The 11261-nt window shown below is 52.6% G+C and overlaps 1 long non-coding RNA gene across 2 annotated transcripts in view; it reads right to left on the bottom strand.

Annotated features, from left to right (window-relative positions):
* Positions 1–4719: 4719 nt before the first annotated feature.
* LOC112829653 (uncharacterized) overlaps positions 4720–11261 on the bottom strand; it is a 14311-nt gene continuing 7769 nt past the window's right edge. For both annotated transcript variants that reach the window (XR_003209736.2, XR_012375513.1), the window contains exons 2-4: positions 8295–8396; positions 6400–8014; positions 4720–4956 (exon numbers count right to left, since the gene is read on the bottom strand). This is a non-coding gene — a long non-coding RNA (uncharacterized lncRNA). The remainder of the gene's footprint in view (positions 4957–6399; positions 8015–8294; positions 8397–11261) is intronic.

Here is an 11261-nt window from a genome sequence, read left to right as displayed (position 1 = left end):
GTGGGGTGGGGTGTGGGGGTCCCACATCTGGCACACAAGTCAAGAAATAGAGCCCCTGCTCTGGAAAAGCGCCCCCGCCATGACTTCAAGTCAGACACCTGCTTTCTAGACCCAGATTTATCACTTCCCAGCCCCATGACTTAGGCTGAGACAAGGGAGGAAGCTGCCCTAGTCTCTTCACCTTCATATTAAGAGACTGGTCCTTCCCGAAAGTGTGGTGTCCAGACCAGAGGCCAGCATCTCCTGGGAGCCTGTTAGAAATGCAGAGTCTTGGCCCCACCCCAGACGAACTGAATCGGTTTTTTTGTTTTTTTTTTTAAAGATTTTTTTTTATTTATTTATTGAGAGAGAGAGAGAATGGTAGAGAGAGAGCACGAGAGGGAAGACCGGTCAGAGGGAGAGGCAGACTCCCTGCTGAGCAGGGAGCCCGATGCGGGACTCGATCCCGGGACTCCAGGATCATGACCTGAGCCGAAGGCAGTCGCTTAACCAACTGAGCCACCCAGGCGCCCTCAGTCTGCGTTTTAACAAGTGCCTAGGCTACTCGTATGCTCCGATTGCTTGAGAAGTAGTGGATGAGGTACCTAGGAATCTTTAGTGGTCACCTTCTAGAATTCTGTCCTACCAAGCTCTGCAGAGCCTGGCGGGAGACCGTGTGCCCTTCTCTGTTGCCATAACCCTGTCCCTCCCTGTTAATTGGCCACATTGTGATGAGCCATAGATGTCCACCCTCAGGGTAAGTCCTTCACAGATGGCAAACTCCCCAGGGAACTTTCCAGCACAAGGGTCTTGCTGGGAGGGGGGGCCACCCCAGGTTCTCGGGGGCCACGAGTCCTCCTGCCTCTCTGCAGTTCTTCATTACAGGCACGGCCACCCTGATCAGCACGGCAAACTGCACGATTCCCAAGGTGAGTTTCTCAGCCCCTGCTCTACCTCCGGGTGCGACTCACCCTGGAAAACCTCCTAGGCAGGTGAATCCTCATGGGAGCCTTTCCACAAGATGGCAGGGAGAGTGGCCGTCAAAGTTGCCTGCCTTCTGTGAACACCTGATTACCCACCGATGCCTGTCAGGGGAAATGTGCCAGTCCTCCACACCAGCCACCACGTTGGCCCTGATGGGACAGGTGGAAGGCAGACCCATCTGGCATTAACCACGCTGGGCCCGCTGGGTCAGAACTTTGGAGGAGATTTGTCCCCTGAGAAGCCCCAGAGCCATGATTTTGAGTCTGGAGCACTGGGATGGTGCGCTCATTTCCTCGGGCTGCCAGAATGGGGTAGCACACACTGGGGGGCTTGAAACACAACAGAAATTCATAGCCTGCCAAATCCGGAGGCCAGACACCCCAAATGCCAAGGTGGTGGCAGGCTCACGTTCTCTCTGAGGCTCTGGGGGAGAATCCTTCCTTGCCTCTCCTGAGTTCCCAGTGGGGGCTGGCACTTCCTGTCATCCCCTGGCTTGGCACAGCACTTCCCCTCTGCCTCCTTCATCAGGGGGTATTCCCTGGTGTGTCCGCCTTTCCCATAAGGACACCAGTCGTACTGGATTAAGGACTCACCCTCATCAAGTATGACCTCATTTTAACCTGATTACATTGGCAGAGACCGTATTTCCAAATAGATCCCCATCACGTTCATAGGAAAGAGGGGCCATATGTGGGCCATGGGCACCGAGCGGTCCTCTAGGGCCAGCAGTGGCTCTTGGTATCTGTGGCCCATGGGGTTCCACAGTCAGAGCAGAAATGTCTTTCTTACCTCTAGTAATCAGCTCCTAGTCCCCCCAGGGCAGGTCAACAGTTGTCCCCAGAGTAAAAGCCCATGAAGGAAGCCTGTGCTATGTGGCACGTGAGGCCAGCACCCTCCCCTGCCGGCCAGGTGGTGACTGACGCTCTGATCTCCTGGGCAGATGAAGGTCAGCACAGGGATGAACGTGGTCAGCTTGCTGTGCTCCAGCCTCGGGATATGCACCTTCGTGGTGGAGCTGACTGCCGGCAGCAGGTACGCCCAGGTGAGTGCCTCCGCCCCAACAGGCAGGGCCAGTCGAGGGACCAGAGAACAGGCACCTGCCCTTTTGTGCACCGTGGAATCCTGGAAACCACTCCCCAGAGTTACTGGTTACCAAAGCTGGAACTGGGGAATGGGATTGAATGCTTTAGCCATTAGCTCAAGCTCACATACCTACAGAGTGCGGGAGGCAGAACTTGACCCAGATCTGTCCGCTCTGGGCTTTACCCAGGTAACTGGGCTTCACCAGTGTGTGTCGCCTTCTCCTGATTGGGGTCCAGGGCAGATCAGCAGGTTGACCCACAGATACATCGTGCGGTCACCACCATGGCCCCCCACGTGGCAAGAACAGAGGGTGGGAACACTGGTTGCAGTCCTGTCTGCTTATGTCCTAGGAAAGGACCGGGCAGGACCAGGCCGCTCTTCACAGTGGGGTCCAACACACCACGTGGGTGCGGGAGGCAGAAACACGCCATCCGCTGCTGCCCTGTCCTGACCCTACTGCCCATAACCCCAGACCTTCCCCCGCAGTCCCAAGACTCCCCATCCTGCCTGTGACCTCACGTGTACCGGAATCTTCACATGGCCGCATCCACGCTTTCCTTGCCAGGAAAGCACAAATTATTCCTCCTACCCCCTGCCCCAGACCCTTGTGTACTGCATCCGCCTTCCCTCTCTCCTCCGTCCTTCCTGTCTTCCTAAGTTCCGAGACCCCACAGCTCTAACTGGGCTCCTCCCTCTCTCCCCTTCCACAGCCAAGAATCTCTCACTGTCTACACCACCTCACCTCCCATCCGCTCCCCAGCTCTGGTATGGAGGTCACCAGGGATCTAATGCCAAATACACTGGGGACACTACCCTTTTTGCTGTGGGAGTTCTGAGTGGCTGATCACGTGGGATTTGGAACTGGACAGCTTCAACTTACCAGCTGGGTGGCTTTGTTTTTCTCTTTCTTTTTCTTCTTTTTTTTTTTTTTTTAAGATTTTATCTATTTATTTGACAGAGAGAGACACAGAAAGAGCGGGAACACAAGCAGGGGGAGAGAGAGAGGGAGAAGCAGGCTTCCCGCCGAGCAGGGAGCCCAACGCTGGGCTCGATCCCAGGACCCCGGGATCATGACCTAAGCCGAAGGCAGATGCTTAACAACTGAGCTACCAGGCACCCCTTTCTTCTTTCTTTTCTTTCCTTCCTTCTTTTTTTTTTTTGACTTTTTAATCACTTTATTTTTTTTCTTTCAAATTCATATTTAAATTCTAGTTGGTTAACATATACTATAATATTGGTTTCAGGAGTAGAATTTAGAGATTCGTCACTTACGGTACCTGATGCTCTTCCTAACAAGCGTGTGGCTCTGTTTTTCTGAACCCCTCTTTCATCCTCTGTGAAATGGGGCTAAAAATAGCATCCACCTCAGAAAGTGATTGGGGTTTAAATGAACACGTAGCAGGTGCTCAGTCGATGGCTGATGACTGCCCCCTCCTTGGAAGCTTCTCTTCCTTTACCCATCCCCATACCAGTCTTCAGCCCAGTGCCGAGTGCGTGCTTTCCTGGTCTGACTCCCAGGGGTGCAGACTGAGGGCCCTCCTGCTGCCGGTTTCCCAGGTGCCCCAGAAGAGTCTCCTGGTCCTGCTGCTGCTCTCCTCCATCCTGGAGCTGGGCATCACTTCCTTGACCACCTTCCTGGGCCTCCGAGCCACCTTCTGCTACACGTGGCCAATGAGATCTCGGCGGGACAGGACAGGAGCACCTTCACCCTGTCCCCAGAGCCTGGATGGGGTAAGCAAAAGGAGGAGGGACAACATGAGCATTGGGGTGGCGGGAGGGGACAGACACCTCTCCCCTGTACCCAGTGTGCAGTGGCCGGGGTGAGCCCCACTGACTCTATACTGGGGGGCTTCTGTGCAGTGGCTGTAGTGAGCCCCACTGGTCTACACTGAGAGGGGGGGCTCCTGTGCAGGGGCCAGGGCGAGCCCCTCTGGATCTACACTGGGGGGCTCTGTGCAGGGGCCAGAGCGAGTCCCTCTGGATCTACACTGGGGGGCTCTGTGCAATGGCCAGGGTGAGCCCCAATGGTCTATACTGGGGGGCTCTGTGCAAGGCCAGGTGAGCCCCTCTGGATCTACACTGGGGGGCCTCTGTGCAAGGCCAGGGTGAGCCCCACTGGTCTATACTGGGTGGGGGGGCTCTATGCAGGGGCAGGGCGAGCCCCTCTGGATCTAAGCTGGGGATGCTGCTCTGGGGATTCCTCCAGGGTGATGCCTCTGGGAAGCTGAGTCTCTGCTGTAGAGGATGCCTACAACAGCTCATGCCCCTGGCCCTCATGACAGGCCTCCAGGGGGCAGGAAAGGGATTATGATGCCCGTGCCTCAGTTGAGAGTGAGGCTCTGAGTCTGAGGTCACAGCCAGCTCTAGAATCCAGATATGGCTGCTGGGCAACCTTCTTTCCAGGGGATGCCACAGCTAGAAGCAGAACTCAGCGCAAAGCCCACGGTATGAGGGCCAGGCAAATGCTGGTGCCTTCCTGGGCCCTTCCAGGACATGCACTGACAGTCACTCCTCCAGGTGTGCTCACCCTGGCCACAGCACCAATCATGGCCTCTGGGAGCTTCTGAAGTTATCCACCATGTTTTCTTAGGCTTACCAACAGGACAATGTGACCTGGCAGAGACCGTCCTGTCTGCAGTGCGGACCAGAAACACTGGGCAGGCTTCAAATTAATCATCTTCCAGTATTTGTTTAATGTCAACTTAGGATGGGAAGAAAATTGTTTCCCCACAAATAAAAATGGAGTCGTATTTCATGCAGCAAACAGAACCCTAGTTTCTTTGGAATGGTCTCTCCTCTCCTGGTTCTCCTCTCGGGCATGTCATAGAGAACCAGCGCACACCCCTCCGTCGCCAGCAGCAGAGGAGCAGACAAATCTCTCTGTATTGTTGTTCTCTCTGTAGGTTCTTTCTGTTTAGGAGACATTTAAAGGCTTGCAGCTACGATCTTGGTAAACAGCCCTTTGTTGTGCATTAGCTGGTTTCAGAATCTGGAATGACCGGCAATGCCCACTCCAGGGCCCCCCCCCAGACAGGCCAGTGGACGCAGCAACTTGCAATGTACATCACAAGATTACCCCCTAGCCCCTACCCTCCAGGACATGTGTCCATGCTAGGGAGGAGAAGGTTTTCTTTCTATTTAAGGGTATTACCTATGTAAGTACTTACTTACCTGTTTAAGAGTATTTTGACAAAAGGACATGAATTTCCTTTCCACCAGCTCTGTGAGAATCTACAGGTGGAAACCCGAGTTAACAGGCAGATTTCTGATAAACCCCTATGGGGTTTCAGTGTTCCTCTAAGTCAGTGCCTGGGGAAGCTGCCTGCCTGCCTGGACCTTCCTCCTCCAAGAAGTCCTCTTTGATATTCCTTCATCCTCAGGAACCTCAGCTGCTGAAACCCGATCGGTTTTACCCCTGGGCCTCACTTGCCTACCTGGGTTGGCTGCCTCACAGGCTTCAGCTGGACTCAACGCTGTCTCGAGGACAGTGTCCCCACCTTACACTTGTTTGTGGACCCCATGACACCCAGAACATGCCAGGCAACAAAGTTTGCTTGAATCGATTCTTATTTGTTGACTGATTCTACATTCCTTTAGAGAAAGTCCAGAAGCATCTTGAACAAACTCTTTAGTTTACATCCAAAGCCCCCCACCACTCATATACATTTAATGATTTTTTTAATTTAGAGAAAATGTTGGGACTCTCACCCATTCTTAACTATTAACTCTTAATTCCGTTAACTATTCTCTCTTCTCATCTCTTCTCTATCTTATTGTCTACTACGATTCTTAAGAAATTCCCACCACAGTGTGAGCTAGACATTGCCCAGAAATTAATGTTACATTATCATAACAACTGGCCTGTGGAAAGTTAACAGAATTCTCCTGAGGAATCATTACCAAAAATTGTGCCCACTTGAAGTTTCATCTTCATTAACTCATTCATTCAATAATTATTTATTGTACAACTACGAAGTACCAAGTGTTAGTCTGGACTCTGAGAATACAGTAACAAACACAACAGGAAAAATATCCCGTCCACAGGGCAACAACATTCTAGCCAATGGGAAGTAATAAACAAGGAAGCAAGTAAAATATATTAATTTATTGTAGCTAAAGAACAAGGAAGGGTTTGTCCACCCAATATGCCTCCAATGAAGTCATGGGGCTGATGGGGCGCCATCCCTACCAATCACATCTGCTTCAAGAGAGGGTGCAGTAATGGCCACAAGACTATCCCCCTTGAGATAGACACCTGAGCGTAAGCCAATACCTTCTATTCCAGTTACCACGGCTGCGTAACACACAACCCCAAAACCCCGTGATGTAAAACATCCACTTTATGATACTCACAGGTCCTGCGGTGCAGAACTTGGGCAGGGCAAAGCAGGGAGAGTTGTCTCTGCTCCATGATTTTGGGGACCTCTGCTGGGAAGATGCAAAGTTGAGAGTGACCTGACAGGTGGGGGCTAGAAGCATCTGGAGGTATCTTGGCTCGTGCCTGGCAGATGATGCAGCTGTCAGCTGGGACACCTTCCTTGGCCTCTCCATGTGGTTTCTGCACACAACGATATAGGCTTCCTCACAAGACGGCAGCTGAGTTCCAAGAGTGAGCGTGCCATGAAAGCCAGGAGGAAGTGCATGACAGTCTTATTGTCTGGCCTCTGAAGTCCTACAGCAACAGTTCTACCATTCTCTTTTGGCCGAGGCAATCACAAAAGTCTTTCCAGGTTTGCATGCGGGGGAGATGTAGACCCTCCTCCTCAAGGGAAGGGGTGTCAAGATTCCACTGGAAGAAGACTACGTGGATGGCAGATACTGTTGCAGGCAACTTTAGAAAATGCAATCTTCTACCCCTTTGTGTCTAATCTCAAAAAAAAAAAAAAAAAGCGGGGTATCTAGATCTGCCCAGAGCCATCTTGCAGGTAGAGGGCTAAAACCACTCAGGCACAGTGATAATATCTGAGTGTTGTGTTATATTTTATTTTGAACGGAAAGTAAAAGAGCAGCGGAGTAACTCTTTAATGGATCAGCTTCTGCTCTGCACGGAAGGCATAACTTTCTTGATGACCTGAAATTTCTGCCTCGGGGCTTATTCCTGATGTAGGTCAAATGGCAGAATCAGAGGCAGGCCGGTGTGGGTGAAGGTGCACACACTTTGGGAGCAGAGTCCTGCCTCCAAATCCTCTCTCTGCCTTTTGCCCGCTGCCTGTTCTTGGACAGTTTCCTTCTCTGTAAACCTGGGTGGCAGGAGCAACTTCGCCAGGGAGTTGCCAGGAGAACTAAATGAGATAATCCCTGCACACACTCTCCGTGCTTGGTGGCCACTCTGGACAGAATCTCTACCATCTGAACTTCTGGGGAAATTGCTATGGTTTTGTGTATTTTCCATCCACTGCAATAAAATATCTTCTCATCAACATGGCCACTATTTTTACATCCTTGAAATTTACCATAAATGATATGCTTTTAAAATCTGTAAACATATAAAGGATCTTTTGGGGGGAACAGATCTGTTTGTTTCTACAACGGTCCTTGGCTAGAGCAATCTTTGGGATGGGAGATCAGAAAAATGAGCCTGGCTGATCCAGCGGGGGTCAGGGCCAGCTGTTCCATCTTGCCCCTGGAGAGCTTGAGCGCCTTCTGGAAGGTGCATGAGAGGAACAGAGAAGCAAGACTGTTGACTCAGGGGAAAACTCCTCTCACCAAGTCTGATCAGGGCTGGCTGCGGTGCCCGGCTAGAGTGTGCAGAGGTGGGGTGAGCCGAGAGTTCCCGGCCATGGGGCCCACAGACCCCATCCTCAAACAGAGATCTTGCTGGTCCAGGCTTCAGGAAAGGGGCTTCGTAATTTGCAACTGGGTCTCCAAGGCAAAGTCTCCGGGGATTGCCATGGAGATGAGGCTGCCATCTTGGTTGGGGGAGGCATCCCACCCTGGAGGAGATATCACACTGAGGAAAGGCCAGAGCCTAGGAAAAACAAATAGGGGAAATGAAAGTAGAGGAATTAGCGAACAGGGAGGAAGGGAAGGGAAGTGAGTCACTGTGAAACCCTGCAGTTATGTAGGTCTTGGGAACTGAGAGTCGTGGGTGTGGGAATGGAAGTGTCTGTCTATCTGTCAAGCTCTCCATCCATACACAAGGGTGAGGCCCCCTATACTGACACCGGGGCCTGTAGCTCGGCCCCCTAAACCCAACCCCATAAAGCTCAGCGCCCTAAACCCAACCCCATAAAGTAGAGATGACTCACCGCCATGGTGCCACAGCCCCATTTTGAGTAATGTCCTGAGCTCAGGTTCTGCCACTTCCATTCTGCAAGTCATGTGACCTCTCCACAATGCTATTTCCTCACCTGAAAAAGAGGGGAAATGATTTCTGCTCAGCCTTCCTCTAAGGGAAGTTTTGAGATTCAAGTGTTTAATATCTGTGCCCCAAGACAGTGTACATGCCCTCAGGCAGGGAACCACAACCGCCCCGTTCCCTGCTGTACTCCGAGCTCAAGCCACAGGGTAAACGTTCAGTAAATATTTGGTGGGTAAATAAATGACAGGGTGATGGTGAGCTTGGCCCTGCCCTTTCTGGGACAGTGAAGCAGGAAAGCTCTTCCTGAACCACTGATTTCCCCTACAGGACGCTGCTCCTCAAAACATGGCCCAAGGACCAACAGCAACAACCCCTGGGAGCTTGTAAAAATGCAGACTCTCAGGCCTACCCCAGAAGCTACCAAGTCTTAATGTCTGGGGTCAGAGCCCAGACTGTGTTTCAACACGCCCTCCATATGATTCCGATGCTTCCCAAAGTTTGAGAAACATTGCTGTTGGACACAGTGGGGAGAGTGAGAGATGGGGTATGAGCTGCCATGGCCCCCTCCCCAGGGCCTCTCCCTCCCGCCTGGCACAGGTGTTCATTCCCCAACCCACCCCCCCACCCCTTCCCTGACCTGCCTGGGGCAGGAGAACACACCACAGATGCTGGCAGAGGGAGGAGGTCTTGTCTTTTTGGGGGGGAGCTGGTCTGCCCCTTGCTGTTTTAACAAAACCTGCGAATACCATGAGGGATCAGGAGATAAGCTTTGCAGGTACGTGAGAACTCTGCAAAGTGGCCCCTTCCCAATCCAGTCAGCTTCTCTGTCCCCTGGCAATGCCCCGTGGGACAGCTGGGAGGCCTCACACCAAGGGTCCCAGGTGCCACCCCACACACCCCCCTGCTGAGGTCTCTGCCCCCCCCACCTTCCTGAGGACCTGAGAGTCAGCCCGAGCTGTTAGGAACAGAGAGAAGAGATGAACCTCTGAGATAAATGCTCCTGATAAAAACTGATGTGATAACCCTTGTACTGTTGCACGTTCTCAGTAGGGTCTGATCGGAGGTTCCTAGAAGCAGCAGTTCACACGTGCAAAGGGGGAGGGGAGCAGGGATTGAAGGAGGACAGCTGGATCTCTAGCAGGCCAAAGCCAAATGCAACAAGGCCAAGTGACAAAGCCTGCACCTATCCAGGAAAACCAGCAGTCCGTGTCCAGTTTCCAGGGGATGGCAGCTGGAACCAGACGGAGGGCCTCAACTGATGGCTGGCCCTTGGGAAGAGAATGGGGACCTGGCCACACCAATAGGAATCATGGAGTGGGCAGGTGACAAATGCCCTCAGCTCTCTGTGGGGCAGTCAGCCCCGGGTGCCTGAGGCACCCCTGGACAGCACATTCTGGAAGGGTTGTAGAGAACCACTGCTGTCTTTCCCAAAGGTTTACTGTGTCGTCATGAGAGGGACAAAAGGAGGAGGGAGACGTTCAGCCTGCATAAGAGACAATTCTGGGGAAGCTACAGGAAAACTGTCTTCAAATACATAAGAGACCTCTGAGTAGAAGAGAGGGCAGCCTGGACTCATGGGGCCCAGCGAAGGGCAGCACAGCCGTGCGACACCTCCCCCTCATCAGGGCCCTGTCCTCACTCCAGCCACACCCGGTGACATCCCCTTGCCAGCTACCCCCCTCCCCTGGCCTTCCACACCCTCAGCTCCCCCTGCTTCCAATCCTGGCTTGGTGATGGGAGAGCAAGAGTGTGGATGTGCCATCAGGAAGCCCCAAATCCCAGTCCTGTCCTTGCACCCGTGTCACTCTCCCCTTGTGTCACCCTGCACCAGATCACAACCTCTCCCAGCCTCAGATGTCCCTGTCGGGAAAATGGGAATGTTCTCCTCTCACCTGGCACAGGTGCTCATTCTCCAGCCCACACCCTGCAAGGTGGCATCCCTTCCCTCGCTCCCTCGTTGAGCAAGGGGTGACAAGCTGGAAGCAGCCACCCGTGATATCCCCTGCCCCCGAAACCCCAGGAGAGGCCTGACACCTAGTGATTGCCCGGTTAGTGTCGCTGGTGACCCCAGGACCCATTCCCTGGCCATCTCTGATCTCCATGCTGAGCAGAGGACTGTACAGGTACAGGCCCCCGACACCAGGAGACAGTCACCCCCTCTTGCAGCGGCACCCTTGGCAGGATGGAGGACCGATGGCTCGGAGAAGAACACTTGATGCATATCTTCGTGGGCGCCTGGTTTTCTTCAGTCAGCAGATCTCACCTTACATAAGTAAGCCAGGCAGTGCTGATCAGCAGGCTCTGCCTGCTGTGTGTGGTACACGGAACACAGGCGGCCCATGGGGCAACATGGCGCCCAGCACCTCCCAGTGAGGGCACAGACCAGGATCAGCGTGAGGAGCAGGCAAGCAAGGCAGCTAAGCGTCCCAGCTCTGGAACTGTAATCCTAGCACCTCAATGTGTAGCTGTGCGATTTAGGCGAGCACCTTAGCCGTTCTGTGCCTCGATTTCCTCAGCCAGATAACAGGGAGACTTCCTCTTAAGAGTTGTGGCTCTAAAATTGAACCAGGAAGAAATAGAAAACCTGAACAGACCTATAACCACTAAGGAAATTGAAGCAGTCATCAAAAATCTCCCAACAAACAAAAGCCCAGGGCCAGATGGCTTCCCAGGGGAATTCTATCAGACATTTAAAAAAGAATTAATACCTATTCTCCTGAAACTGTTCCAAAAATTGGAAATGGAAGGAAAACTTCCAAACTCATTTTATGAGGCCACCATTACCTTGATCCCAAAACCAGACAAAGACCCCATCCAAAAGGAGAATTACAGACCAATATCCTTGATGAACATGGATGCAAAAATTCTCACCAAAATACTAGCCAATAGGATCCAACAGTACATTAAAAGGATT

The sequence above is a fragment of the Callorhinus ursinus genome, unplaced genomic scaffold (assembly GCF_003265705.2).
Source record: "Callorhinus ursinus isolate GAN/ISIS: 27379988/994484 unplaced genomic scaffold, GSC_fseal_2.0 scaffold51, whole genome shotgun sequence".
In the NCBI taxonomy this organism is placed as follows: Eukaryota; Metazoa; Chordata; class Mammalia; order Carnivora; family Otariidae; genus Callorhinus; species Callorhinus ursinus.
The sequence above is the reverse complement of the archived record's forward strand: the minus strand, read 5'-3'. Positions and strand labels throughout refer to the sequence as shown.